This window comes from Ptychodera flava, chromosome 10, assembly GCF_041260155.1.
Source record: "Ptychodera flava strain L36383 chromosome 10, AS_Pfla_20210202, whole genome shotgun sequence".
Lineage (NCBI taxonomy): Eukaryota > Metazoa > Hemichordata > Enteropneusta > Ptychoderidae > Ptychodera > Ptychodera flava.
In genome coordinates this window covers 28492341-28506755 of record NC_091937.1, presented here as the reverse complement: position 1 = coordinate 28506755, position 14415 = coordinate 28492341, and the positions used below count along the sequence as shown (strand labels likewise).

At 37.6% G+C, this 14415-nt stretch overlaps 1 pseudogene; it reads right to left on the bottom strand.

Annotated features, from left to right (window-relative positions):
- Nucleotides 1-5905: 5905 nt before the first annotated feature.
- Nucleotides 5906-14415, bottom strand: LOC139142404 (betaine--homocysteine S-methyltransferase 1-like; annotated as a pseudogene).

The following is a 14415-nucleotide window of genomic DNA, read 5'->3' as shown; positions in this document are numbered from 1 at the left end:
ACTTCACCTTTTTCGTAAAAGAGCTCGATAATGACCTTAGAGGTCTTAAGCCAAGCCGAAAATTTCAGAAAATATTCATTTAACTATTATCGATATTTGGTGAAATTTTCATGACCGTGCCACCATGGACATGTATTTGCGGCAGTGTTAAATGTTGGCATGCAGTTACCATATCGCTGTATACGTAGATCTTGAGGGTCTATGAGTATACGAACACCCGTTACGCTACGTACACTCCAAGCTGTTTACCGTGACCAAACCACTTGTAGTTCACACGGCGCGGGCGTTACACGATTAATCTTTCATTTTTTCAAAGTTTACTCCTATAATCGGGTCACTGATGTTATATATAAATAAGGTGTTTAATTAATGTCACATTATGACCATCAATACTTTAATTCTTTTTGCTAGTTACATGAGTTATAAAATGTGCTAGTCTAGTTCGAGCACGCACGGTAATGCTAGCAGGGGATGGCTGCAGCGCGCAGCTGTTTACTGGCATCATTCTAGCCGCATCTATATTCACGTGCTCGTGTGCGGGATACAGGGTAGCCGTATTTATCCAAGGAGATTTTTTGCGGTCGATGTTCTTTCCTACAGTTTTTTTTATGTTTGCTAGCTACTAGAATGTGAAAACGGAAAAAATCACTCATAAACGAAACAGCACTGCTAGTCAGTACGACGGGTGTCTACCACTATACTACGTGTACGGCCGCTGACAGTGATAAACGTAGCCCTTCTGTCACCGTAGTGTTTTTTTCCATTTGCGCTGTCCACGACTTTACCGAGAAGCCAGTCAGGCAGATTGTGTTGGCCAGTGAGGTAACACAAGCTTGCAGTCTTGCTTCCCCGTCACAATCATTGAAGACATAAACAGAACCGAAAAAATCTGCCAAGTTAGCCGGTGAGGACCGAGAAAGAGCTGAAACTACGTGTACACTCACGCTGCGCTGTAGGTCGCTATGTTAGATTTAACACATGAACGTCGCTGCATAATCAACTTCAACGAGACGTGTTTCAAAAACGGAGGCTTAAGCCACTGAGATTTTTTCAGATTGGATGGACCTACTCAAGATACGTCCCTTCCCTACTTCTCATGGAAATTTGACTTTGGATATGCTTTTGCGGCAGTGTTTAGTGAACGGCATTTTCGGTCGCTCGAAAACCATGAAAATAAGGCGAACGCAAAAACGAATCGATAAAACCCCACAAAAAATCATCGGCGAACACTAACTAAGAGTACAATTCAGCCGCTAACTGGAAACAGGACGGATGCTAAAGGAAGGCTGAGATATCTGCGGATAAAAGTCTGGCGAAAAATGCCATAACCGTCACTCACTGGCTAGAGGGCACTGTTCGAATTTGAACTAAGTCCCTGATTATGCATGCAAATGAAGTACCCTCCATTCAAACTGGTACCGCGCGCATGAAGTGCGCTGGATAAAGTGACTCCCCAGGGTATTGCTAAAAAGAGTTTTGTCAGATAAGCACATTTTGTCAGTTAGGCGCCGTACAACCGTGTCTCCCATCATGGTATACTGCGGATAAACTCGCGTCTTCTCTAAACTCTAATTCTAATGAATGAATTACGTTTCACTCCATTTATTCATTAATGATGGAACAGCCAGAGGTGGTAGCTTTAGACTAATACACAGTTGCCTTACTTTGCAACGTAATGTATCACCTTCTTGGATATCGCTGACAAAACTCGTTTAATTCGTCCCTCTTGGAAATATAAGTAGCCATCAAGTACATTGTAATGTAACCCAACCACGGTACTATCTGCTGTGGTATGCAAGTACATTTATCCTGAGCGATAAGAAACCTGAAGCATGATAAATCTCCTTTGATTTGTACTGAGAAACTTTCAACTTCGTTCGGTATCGCAGCACCTGCGATACCATCGTCACAATATCTTGTCACCGCCAGTACCCAACCACCATGAGTTCTCGATCTTTCGCAAAATATACTGCGCAGTTGAAACGCCAAGCGTAAAACATTAAAATGAAAATATTCAACGCCATTTCCAAAATCCCAGATCCCAAATACATGCGGTGACTAGGGAAAATTTCGATGGCGAACGTCATTAAATAAAAACCCTTTTCAAGTAACTGCTGAGTAACCTTTATGTCTTCACACTTGAATAAACAAAATTGATAGCACGACAGGCACTTACTGTGTCGGTTCACTGCTACCGACAGTGGGCTGACGATATGCGGTTTAGTCAGAGATTTCGAAATACAGCCTTTTAGCAATCAACTTTCTGATTTCGGCAGATACAAAAATCGCTATGTTTAATAGCTGATGCACTGTTTCTCAATTCAGTTAACGGTGGTACTTCCCTAAGTAGCAATATATAGCCGAGATCGATTACCTCAAGAACAAAAACTACTCGCACCTGCTGCAATCCCCATATCCTGGGCTGCCTTTCTGTTATACCTTGCTGGTGCGTTCGTTGTTGACTTTGTCAAATTTAATTTGCTGATAATCTGATGACAGCGTCCACAGGTTAGTAATTTACCCTTGTTTGCTTTGGCGGATCAGGCAACCTAACGCATCATATAATAAACGCAATAAAGTGACAAATCTTCACGTAAGATTATCAAAGGAACAATACGTGAGACGCCGAAGGAGAAAAAGAAATCGTCACACAACCATAAGACCAAGACATCAAAAGTCGGCAGTATAAATCTTTATTGGAATTGCATATCATAGTCAAACGTATTAAAATAAATCTGTGCTGAGACCAAGACAAACGTATTAAAATAAAATAAACAATAGCAAGAAGAAACCTGTGCTGAGACGAAGTTACCTCTATCCTCACCCCACCCCGGGGACGGACATGAAGGCGATCCCCTATGTTTCAGAGGAGAAGACAATTGTTAATAGATGCGACGGAGACCCAACGGATGGATGACGATGACGGACGACGACGGAAAATCAGCCAATTTGATAAGCTCCTCGTCGCTGATGGGGGAGCTAAAAATCGTCATACATCCACAGATTTTCTTATTTGCATTACTTTGGGCAACTACCAATCAATACTGTGATTATGTGTAAATTTAATGATCGCGCAATTTTCAAAAGTATCTAACAATGTGCAATTTTACTTATAAATGATCATTAAAGTCTACCTGTCTTTTTTATTAGATTTTTTTCGCCATAAATCACTCACAATACCCCATCAGTATTTAAAATTGTTTATCGGACATCAATACTGAGTTATAATGTCTGATTCTCATTTCTCTTTTCAAGACATTCCTTTGTTTTCTCTGTTCTTTTCCGAGGTCTCTTCTGTGTGACAATAACGTGCTTTTTCAAAAGCATTTGACAAAGAAATTATACTGAAATGCCAACGTATTTTCGCCGAAAAAAACAATTACTGTTTTCGGCTTGTCAAAAGTCGGCATTTTATACAGCCAGTACTAGAGTGTTCATATGTTACTATACAGTTTGTGGTGATATTGGAAGCTGCATTCACAAACATCTATGAGGGGTGGGGGATGATTCAAAAAAAATGTTCTCAGATTGTTTCAAGTACCCCCTTAACAAACTCAGAATGTATTTAAGTCGCCCTTCTGACTTGCCATACTTTTGAAGTCCCCCCTCAAAGGGTTAAATGTGGTCAATATAGTATTTCGTACAAATATATCAAATCATAATACATGGGAGTCTATTGGGCAAACTGTTTATCTTTTCCCATAAAAACAAGCTATATCTCTACATTTATATGTGTGAGACATTATAAATGTTCTTTGCATGAAGTGGCAGCTAAAAGTGCATGTGTGTACAAAAAAGAATGATTTTTGGATTACATTTTGATTCATTATGCATAGAAGTCTATGAGAAAGCTATGAAGGCGTCGTTCCCAATATAAAACTAGCAATATCTGTTCATCTATGGACGTTTGATAACTGATATAAATGTACTTGATTAGCTTAGAGTGTTTACAAGTGCACATGTGTACAAGAAATTTAATTATGGAATTTCGCCGAAAATGTTGATCCGCTATAAATGTGGGTCTATGACAAAACCGTGAATAATTTTTTTCCCAATACAAAACTAGCAATGTTTGTGCATATAACAATTGACATTATTGTACTTAATCAGAAGAGGATGGTCACCTGTGCAAATATGTACAAGAAATTTGATTCTGGAATTTCGCCAAAAATGTTAATCCGCTATACATTGTAATCTATGAGGAAACTATGAATAATTTTTGCAATACAAAAAACTAGCGAAATCAGAGTATTTGACTCTTGATTATCAATATTAATGTGCTTGATTAGACTAGCGTGGCTACAGGTGCATGTATGAGCAAGAAATTTGATTTTGCAATCTCAGTGAAAATCTTAATCCACTATACATTGTAGGTTTTAATCTCCCAAATTGTTATTCAAAGGATTTTGATCTGAAGCTTCCAGTTGCTTTTGATGATACTATGCACTATTATAAATAGTTTGTATCTGTCAAAGTCCTCAAAAATGTAGATACGGCCAAATGAACATTTGCCACCTACCTAGACCAAATATATTGTCAATGGGAGAATGTTATCAAATAAGTTATCTCCCGAATTATTACTGAAAGGTTGAGTTGAAACTTTTAGTCATCGCATAGAGGACAATTTTGCGCAACAGAGGGTTTGGGTAAGTAGAAATCATGACAACATGAATCTTTTACCTCAATGTGGCTGCTTGGATCATCAATAAATTATTTGCTATACCCTAAAACTTGCGCCCGAAGGGCTCGACGAAAAGGGGTATGGCAGGAAACGAAGGTGCCACAAGGTATTTGGAAAGGCATTTGATATTCAATAAATTTTCAATTCCCCCCCCCCCACAACGTTAATTTTTTTTCAGATGCCCCTGTTATGTTGTCAATTTCTTTAACCCCCCTAGAAGTCTCCCGCCCCCACCTAGGTATTTTTAGAAATTCTCAACCACGTTTAAATGTTACCTGTTCTGTATAGCGGTAAGCTACTCTTTTAAAGGCTAACAATCGACATTGCGTTTAAGCTAGCAATAAGGATGATGTACCACTAGAAGTCTTGAAAACTCTCCTATGGTTAAGCCATGGACGAAAGGATATAAGACATGTACGTCGACATTGAGAACTGGGATAGGAATTCCTCGTAAACGATAAGTTCTTAATGGCAGATGTCAATCATGTAGACACATCGTTTATTGAGTACTGTTTCAAGGTCATATTTTCGCTTGCAAATAACAATTCAAAGTCTCCCTCTTTTGGCCTGGAGATAATAATATGCTATTTGCACATTGCCATTGTGTATACTATTGCAAGGACTTAATGTGTGTCTTTGGTCAAGTTGTGTTTTACAGTGTCCACGGCACGTCATCATCATAGCTGTGCAAAGTTAAAAAGAATACCCTGTCACGTAAATATGCCATTCTGCTCCAGACTGACATCCTTAAAACGTCGTTAAAACAAGTTCGTGCTGTTACTCCTTGATTTCAATTGATCCTTATTCTGTTAAAGTCAACACGATTGGAACTACTATGGGATAATTGGATGGTAAAGTAATGCAGATTTAATCTACAAATATAATCACCTCTGCTTTTCTTTTTACATTACACACTTGTTTTTATGAGTAGGCCTAATTTGCAAAATTACAACATTCGGCAATACGGCAACTAACACTTCTGAGAAATTTGAAAAATATGAAAATCCAAATTAGTTCCAATCGTGTCAATCATAAAGTTGCGGGCTGGCACTAAATTTTGTGAACTAATCTTGAAACTTTATAGTTTTCGTCCATTAATGGCTGCAAGGATTACCATAACACAACCACTAGTTTGCGCAATTATGTATACAAACATCTGATTCTTGGCGGGCGCTGCAGTTTGCATGGATACGAAAATAAGAGTAATATCATGACAAACTGAAATTATACTGTAAAATTTTATTGTATTATCAACCGATCAGAGAACAATAACGACGTACAAAAGTGGGTGGACATTAACTACTTTTGAGGCGGCGAAAATATAACATTTCTCTCGGTCGCTGGATAGAAGGTCCATTGAAATGTTGTGTTATCTAACTTTTCGTGATCGTACGCTTACTGTGAATGACCGTTGAAACCTTATTAACCATATTTTAGTCTCTTGCAATTTTGTTCTCGTTGTTGCTGTAATATGCAATCTAAAAGGTATATGCTACTGGACTTCACCGATGGTGTGGTAGAGCTTCATGCTTTCATCAGCGACGTCTTTCTTCACTTTGGTGTCAGTACCATAGACGTAATGCTTGGACATGTCAGCTGAGAAGCGACTAGAGGGCGGTGATCGGCCAAGAGACTCGGCCAAGCTTCGCATCAGGACAGGACGATTACCACAACATATACCAAAGTACTGTATACCAAGTTCCCTGCATCGCTTGCCGAACTGGTATATGTCTTCGCGAAGGCACGATGAAACTTCAGTGTCTTCTGGGAATAGTTTCCTTCCTGTGCGAAAACAATTTCGAACGTTACGCTACTGTGTTAGTTTTTATTCCTTCGAAACGAATACCGTCCAATACCACTTTGAACAAAGAAAGGAAAACAACGAAAAAGAAAAGCTGACTTTCCATTTTATTCACAGTCGGAACACAAACCGGTTTAGTGTTAATCAAATGTGGAGTTAGAAATTTATTTCTTATATTTAGCGGTCTATCATGAAGAGTTTCCAGGACTTCAATAAAGAAACCAATTGAGTCTTTGTTTGCTCTAAACCTTGCATTACGGTTTTTCAGCTAATGTTAGGACATGAAAATATAAAAACAAGGCCAACCTGCCATTTGCGGCATACTAGAATCGCAAACTATTGATTCCGAAGTGCAATATATTACTGTCATATGTTTAAAACATTACTTTCGTTCCAAGTTTAGACAAACACTGGTAAGATATATTTATTATTTTCTTACTATGCCTAGGACAGTTCCTTAAGAATTATTTATAATTATATATATATATATATATATATATATATATATATATATATATATATATATATATATATATATATATATATATATATAAATTCCAACCAATAATTATGCGTTTACGTCCTTTGACTTACCTGTTACAGGGTGAGTTAACATCAAAATGTAGGCTGTTCTACTGTAGTTCCATATGGTACAGGCAAAGCGGCCAGTGGACCCTGTAATAGTTATACAAGATTTGTTCCATTATGTGAATTGTTCAAATAATCGTAAGATACATTATTTTTCAAAACATGATTAATGTGTACTTCTTGAAAACATGCGAATATGTTGCAACTATTAAATATTGACGAAAATTATATTTTGTCTTAATGGGTGTCTTTCATGACGAATTACCGAAAACACACACCGAAGGCAAGTGTCTGATGGCAGCGTTACTAATGTAGTGGTCAGTATGACCTTTGCAAGAACACGATCTAGACCTTTATACTATATGTAGAACATTATTTAAGTCTGAATAACTTCGCCTTCGTTTGGATTTTTATAACAATTTCAATCGGTTGATAAAATACTAAACATTTGGTACAAATGCATAATGCCATTTAATTGATGGTAAGATGTTTTTATGGATTGAACGGTCAAGTAATTATGAAAAGAGAAAGTGATATCCGTAGGACGTAGAGCATTTTTGGTAAACTCTCCAATCTTGAAGGACGACATAGCAGTACTAACTGTTTCGGTATACAAACAATTAGAAGAATAGTTTATTTCAATATACTAGGCCACCGGCTTTCGTTTCATATTACATGCCAAAAAATGTAATTCAAGGTCAAAAGTTACATCTCAAAAGGACTTTTACATATAAAGCCTTCTCAAAGAGGTCGATCTGCATTCTGTCTCTTTGTATGTACTTAGCCAGACTAAAATTACGTACTTTTGTTTGTTTTTCATCAACTCAATAAATTTAACATAATAAAAAACATTTTCACTGTAATATACATATGTTTTGACTTCTTAAATCTTGTATAAATTTACAAACAAGCAAAAAATTGTATTCATCGTATACAACATCGTCTTGACAATATCTACACAATCTCTTTTGTCTTTCTATTTTCAGCTCCCTTCCTTTTTACAGTTTCTAATTTGCATTCCGTCACACATCTGATCCTAGCTATCGCCGTTATCAGATGTCTTTCTGGTAAGTTATCAATGTATCTTTCTGCTTCTAACACTACTTTGAAAATGAACATAATAAAAAATGGCATACAGGCAATATCCACTTAATTTACATGCTTTCCTGATTTCTTCCATCAAGGGCATTCCAACTTCTTACAAGCCTCGGCTAAAGGCATCATATCAGCCGTTATTGCTTGGCCATTTTTGGTTGGCACGACAAATGGCGCCAAGGTTATGACTGCCGGTAGACCTATTTGAGATATTTTGCAATTTTTAACGAGCAATCGTAAGGCAGTATTTGTTAAACGAGTTATTTATTGCATTCATTGTTGTGTGTTAGTTTCTTGCTGAAGCTTTCTTTGCTGAAGGAGTTGGAATCGTAAGTTGTGGGTTTGAACTCAAGTAGACATATTTGATCATGATGTATCTTTATTTTTTCCATATTTGTAGCCTTAAGCTTACTTATGAAGACGTTGCAAAGGAAGAGACGTAGTGGATTCGAAGGCAAAGAGTGCACATTAGGTTCGGAGTGTATGTATCCGTTGTATCGTACAGTACACTTGTTGCAACCAATCAGCTACCTGTAAGCCTGGCGCGGGAAGAACTAAACGATGGTAACGTACTAGCACTTCATATTAGTTTCGCTTTGCCTGTCTTTTAAGTAATATTCCGATTTTGCTGTAAGTAGTGTAAAGCCACTTCTTTGGTCTTCTCTGACCCCTTTTGCTATGTAGACTTTTTGCTGCAGTATATTCGGAAAGCATGTCCTCTGCTAGGGAGTATATTCTTTGTATTACGGCATTGTTAGTATAGTATCTTACTATTGATACTCACATAGCATTCCTTCTAAGATCTAGCTTTGAGGTAACTCTTCCTATCACTGTTTATTTTACCAACCAGAGATTAAACCTGCTAAGATAATTTGTCTAATCCGTCATGTTCCTTTCTTGTGACTCAAAGACACTTTCTCCGTCAAAAGTTCTTTATCTCCGGGAAACCTCACCTTCCGAAGTCAGAGACATTTCTACCCTCAACAGAAACACTTCATATCACTGGACGTATGCACGGTCTCTCAGCCAGTTGTTAGGCTTCACTGTATGTATCCTCTGTCTATTATTAGTTTAGTAATAAAGGACTATAGTCATCTTTAGCATTAGACGACTTCGTCTCCCAACTGCTTTCTCAGACCTGATCATATTTCATTCATCCTCCCATTTGTTATCATATGCAGCTGTATTTTACACCTTACCGTTTTAGACATTTGACATAGCCCTTCTCCTTTTTCAGTTGTGTTGTGCCATGACAGTGATAAGAGACGTTGTAGTTTTAAATCAACATTAGGGTATTACATTCTCTACTACTTCAGAGTATAACACAGAAAGTATAACCTTGTTTTCTCAGGGCGTACGAATTGACTGGAAAGATTTGTCCCGTACCTTTGCCAAATTCCTTGATTGCTTTCAAAGCCAGAATAGCTTCACCGAAGTGTGCGTAGGTTTCACCAACGATGAAATCAGCTCTAGCTTTTACGGCCCACTCAATCATTTCCTGTGTGATGATTTCACAACCTTTCGTAATTCATTGAATTTACAACATTCTTATCCTGTACCTTTATATTGCAATCACTAAGCCTTGATATGGCACCAGTAAGCAACAAAGTCTGCATAATAACAACCAGTATCGTGCCATAAAACATGCATAGAAGCAATGAGTGTAATAATGTCGACCGCATTTTCACCCCTGACACAGTGTTCACATCACAACGTTCATCCATACATGGAACATAGGATGATTAAGCCATTTAAAGGAACATTATCGCCATCTTTTGACCCTTTTCACCCATATTGTTGCAAATGAACAGTTGCTGATGTCGTTCGATTTATTGAAAGATGTCTAAAAAATGGTCGACCATAGACAACTTCCATGGGATGATCCAATTTTGCCTACATTGTGTAGATAAACCTCGGGTCAGGGTTAACAGTAGCCCACCTAAAACCTCTGACCCGAGGTTTTCTACACAGTGTAGGCAAAATGGGATGGAAGTTGTCTATGGTCGACCATTTTTTAGACATCTTCCAATAAATCAAACAACATCACCAACTGCTCGTTTGCAACAATATGGGTAAAAAGGGGCCAAAAGATAGCGACAATGTCCCTCTAATGTGATAACTCTATACAGACTCTGGAAGTAGCAGTTTTTGCCATTAAAGCTATTCCAAACTGGTAAAAAGTACAGATAACAAATCACCTTATCTTTATTCGTGTTAACAACAAAAAATCCACTTCTACCGAAAATGCAGGTAGTCAAATATTTTTTATTTGTTTACAGCGTCAAGTAGTATTGTAGTATATTAAAATCATTGAGTACCAACTCTGTTTCAACTCCTCTCTCCTGGAAGGTCCAATGCAATATACATACATACATACATACATACATACATACATACATATATGTATAAGAGAGAATGAGAGAGAGAGAGAGAGAGAGAGAGAGAGAGAGAGAGAGAGAGAGATTTTTATTAAAACTTGCAAAGTATTATCAGACTAATTGGGGGGGGGGGTGTTAAAACAAACTGAAAACCATACCTTGAACATATTCCATATTTCTTCCCTTCTTGCCTCATTGTCTGGCTGATACATGTTTGTGTTGCAAATATTGCCAGCCATCAGTGTGCCTGTGCTATCTGCAACCTCCCGAGCAATTTTAAGGGCTGTCCGATTCATCTGTTCCAATGAATCTTCTATTCCCGTCAGGCGTGCCTTAATACGTGTAGCATAATACTATGGAATATGAACACAAGAAAGCATTTGGTAAACTGTGCAGCGCTCGAAGGAACTACAAAATAAACCAGTCTGAGACCCTTATCGGATACATGTTACATAAATGCATAATGAGTGATATGATGTTATCAAGCGATGAGACCCCTGATAATGAAGTCCAAATTCCGTCAAAGAAAGAAATATCTAAACGACGCGAGGAAAACAAACAGTTCCAGAGGGCACCTACAGAGGGCTTATTAAACAAATAAAGTTAAACATTCAGAGTTCACACGGCATACTGTCGCAGGAAGCCCCGTCCTTTTTGAATCCGAAACTTTCATGTAATTGGGGTTTACGCATGTCGGGATGGGCTTGTGTGTGTTTTTGTAGTAAGAAACGCGATTTGGGATATTTGGTTGGTGAAGTAATATTGGTTCAATCTGCAAATGTAAGCTCGTCTTCTTTTCTTTTATACGCTTGTTTTTATGAGTAATTTGTAATATTGCAACATTCAGCTATAGGGCACCTTACACTCTTGGGATATTTTAAAAATATGAAGATCCAATTATCCCAACTTAGTTAACCAATCGTGTTATCGGAAAATGAAGTTGTCATATCAACTAACAGCATTTCTGCAGTCCATTCGCAGTTACCACTAAGATAATATGGGCCTCGAAGTAAAAGACTTCGACTCAATCTTTCCTCAATGAAACTTTCGACCATTACCTTATCAAAGCAGGAGTAAAAATCAGGCGTCGTGCAAAATTTGGTACCAGAGAGACAAATTACCTACGATTTCCCGAAATAGGGATTAATAAAATTTTTGATTTGCTAAAAACTAAGGCGGTAACAACTTCTTCCATCTTGAAAATGAGTCCCCACAAGTGGTACAGCGGTAGGGGTTTGATACATTTTGAAAATGTGAATAGCTGTCCCCAAGGCGCGTCACGTTCTACTTTTAGTAAATTCAGCCATGAAGAAGAATTCATCGAAATTCATGAAACGAAAAGTCTACAATCTCCCAGACTTATCACCATAGTCACTGCTAAATAACAAGACTTTGAAGCAGGCATTTGTTTACCGGTAACACTACCATATAAGGGACTTCTGAAAGGTCAAGCCATTTCTTGGGAAACAAACGTTTTAAGGCTTTTTAAGGTACGCATTTGAGAATTAAAATTGACAAATTCCATTCTGTCCATCGAATGATAAGGTCCTGTTTCTTTATTGTTGAACAAACGAAGCATACAGATGATTTATCGTTTTATCATAGATGTTTTCCTGAAGTAGAATACAGCCGTGTCTATATTACTCTCCCTTGATTATTGCACGAAAAAGAAGATATTGTAGTTCAGTACACGGTTTTGTTGCACCTGTTCCGTGCAAAAAACTCTAACTTCTATTTTGGCTTATTGAGGACTTTCACCTATTACATACCGTATAGGCGAGCACCACGTCACTTCCGTTGTGAACGAAATCCCTGTAAGCACCCCTCACAACCTCTGGACGGTAGAGGACCGACTCTGGCATTGCTGTGCCGAACTGTAAATATCCCAACCTGTCGAGGTGAAACGAATATCCCTCTGCGACGAGTACCGACTCTCCATCTTTAAGTCGTTCCAGCAACCCTGTAATTGAAATATGTTTGTCAAGATGAATAAAGACTTTATATGAAATGGAATTCGTCGTCGTTTGCATGTCACATAAAACTTCACATCAAACCATGACGACATTCACTTTGGTCAGCATATTCAATCAGTTACAGCTGAAGTTCGCAGTTTATAAGCACAGTATCATCTATCTGACTGTGAAACTTGACGAAATAATATCCATTTGATCGATCAAAATATGTTAATCAAGGCATGATTATGTTCAGAGAGCAACGACAGTAAGTTGTATCATTGATCATCCGTCGTAATCATCTCCCTTTTTTCCTTTTCTTTTTTCAACGCATTGAAATTTGACTTTCGATAGAGGAAAACACAATGGTCGTTTTGAGAGAAGCCTGCGCTGTAGAGAAAAGGTTAATAATGTTCAGTTCTAAGAAACGAGAAGTTCTAAGGGGACTTTAACAGGGATAAGTTGGGTTAAAGAAATGTACACGTAGCAGAATAGAAAACGAGTACACTTCCGTCCTTTCCTTCAAACGTGCAAAGTTTGCATTAAGATATTCTTAAAATTTAGTAATTGTAAAATTCAAAGTGTATTAACTCTAGGCAGGAAGTATAAATTTGTCCATTGGAAAATATTAATCACGATTGATGAAACTTCATTTTCTCCACGGGCATTAATACGAGTCCACATCAACAACTGGCTACAGGCAGTAGTATTGTGGAATCCGCGGAGCCCATTCTGTCTTTAACTTAGTGCGTTAGCCTTGTGTGATACACGAGCCCAGTCACAGGTTCTCGCAAACATATAGAAATAGTGTGGGCAATTGACTTCAGGTTGCAGACAACCTTCCTCTTCGGCATTTCATGCTATGGATGTCCTTTTAAAATAACTGAAGTTTTTCACAAAGACTCGATCTTACCTTTGACTTTCCCTGCCATCTTAATGCGAACTCTTAACTATTTATGATCAGATGGTCACTCATACATCACTAGATAAGATAACTCTGCCACAGACACAAACAACTGTCACATAACTTAAGAATATATTCAGAAGACGTCAAACAAAGTAAACTAAGACGATAGGCTGCGTTCACAAAACAGTTAGGGGGACAAGAGGAAGTCACGGGGATCGAAAATTTTTGGGGTAGTAGAGGGGGACCTGAAACGTTTGCTCTGGCTATAGGGGACCTGAAAATTTGGTGTTCCTTTTTTACGATTCCAAGGTTTGGCCGGTAATGAAATGAAAATTTATCAGCATATAATGTCATCCAAATGTTCTAATGTTAGTAATAATTTAACAAGAATTAGAACAATTTTTTCGCATTTCATTACTTTTGTCCCAAAAAGGTCTTAAAATGTATGAATTTTTGTAAAAAAATCCCATACAAATAGAACTAGTGTCGGGGCAGAAGCTGCAACTGTTGATAATTTTTTCAATATTTCTAACCAGTATATCAAACACAGTCTCCCTACAGCATGTTGAAACACATAATATTCAATTTGTCGACAAAAGCCTGCATATATGAATATTGAACATGATTGGAACTTATTTGGAATAATTGGATTTTCATGTTTATTAAAATTCTCAAAAGTGTTAGGTGCCGTAAAGCTGAATGTTGTAATATTACAAATTACTCATAAAAACAAGTGTGTAATATAAAACGAAAAGCAGATGAGATTACATTTGAAGAATAAATTAGCATTACTTCACCATCAAATTATCCCAAATTAGCTCAATCGTGTTATTGGATGATTACTGAATTGGAGTCCAGACTAAAAGTCATTTATCAATTATACTAAATGCGGGGTACATTCACAGGCTATGTTTGCAAGCTGAATACTGGACAGTTCAACATGCTGATGGAAGTCGAACAAGAAATGCAAATGCAGTTGTATAAACTTAACAAAATTTATTCTCAAAATTGTC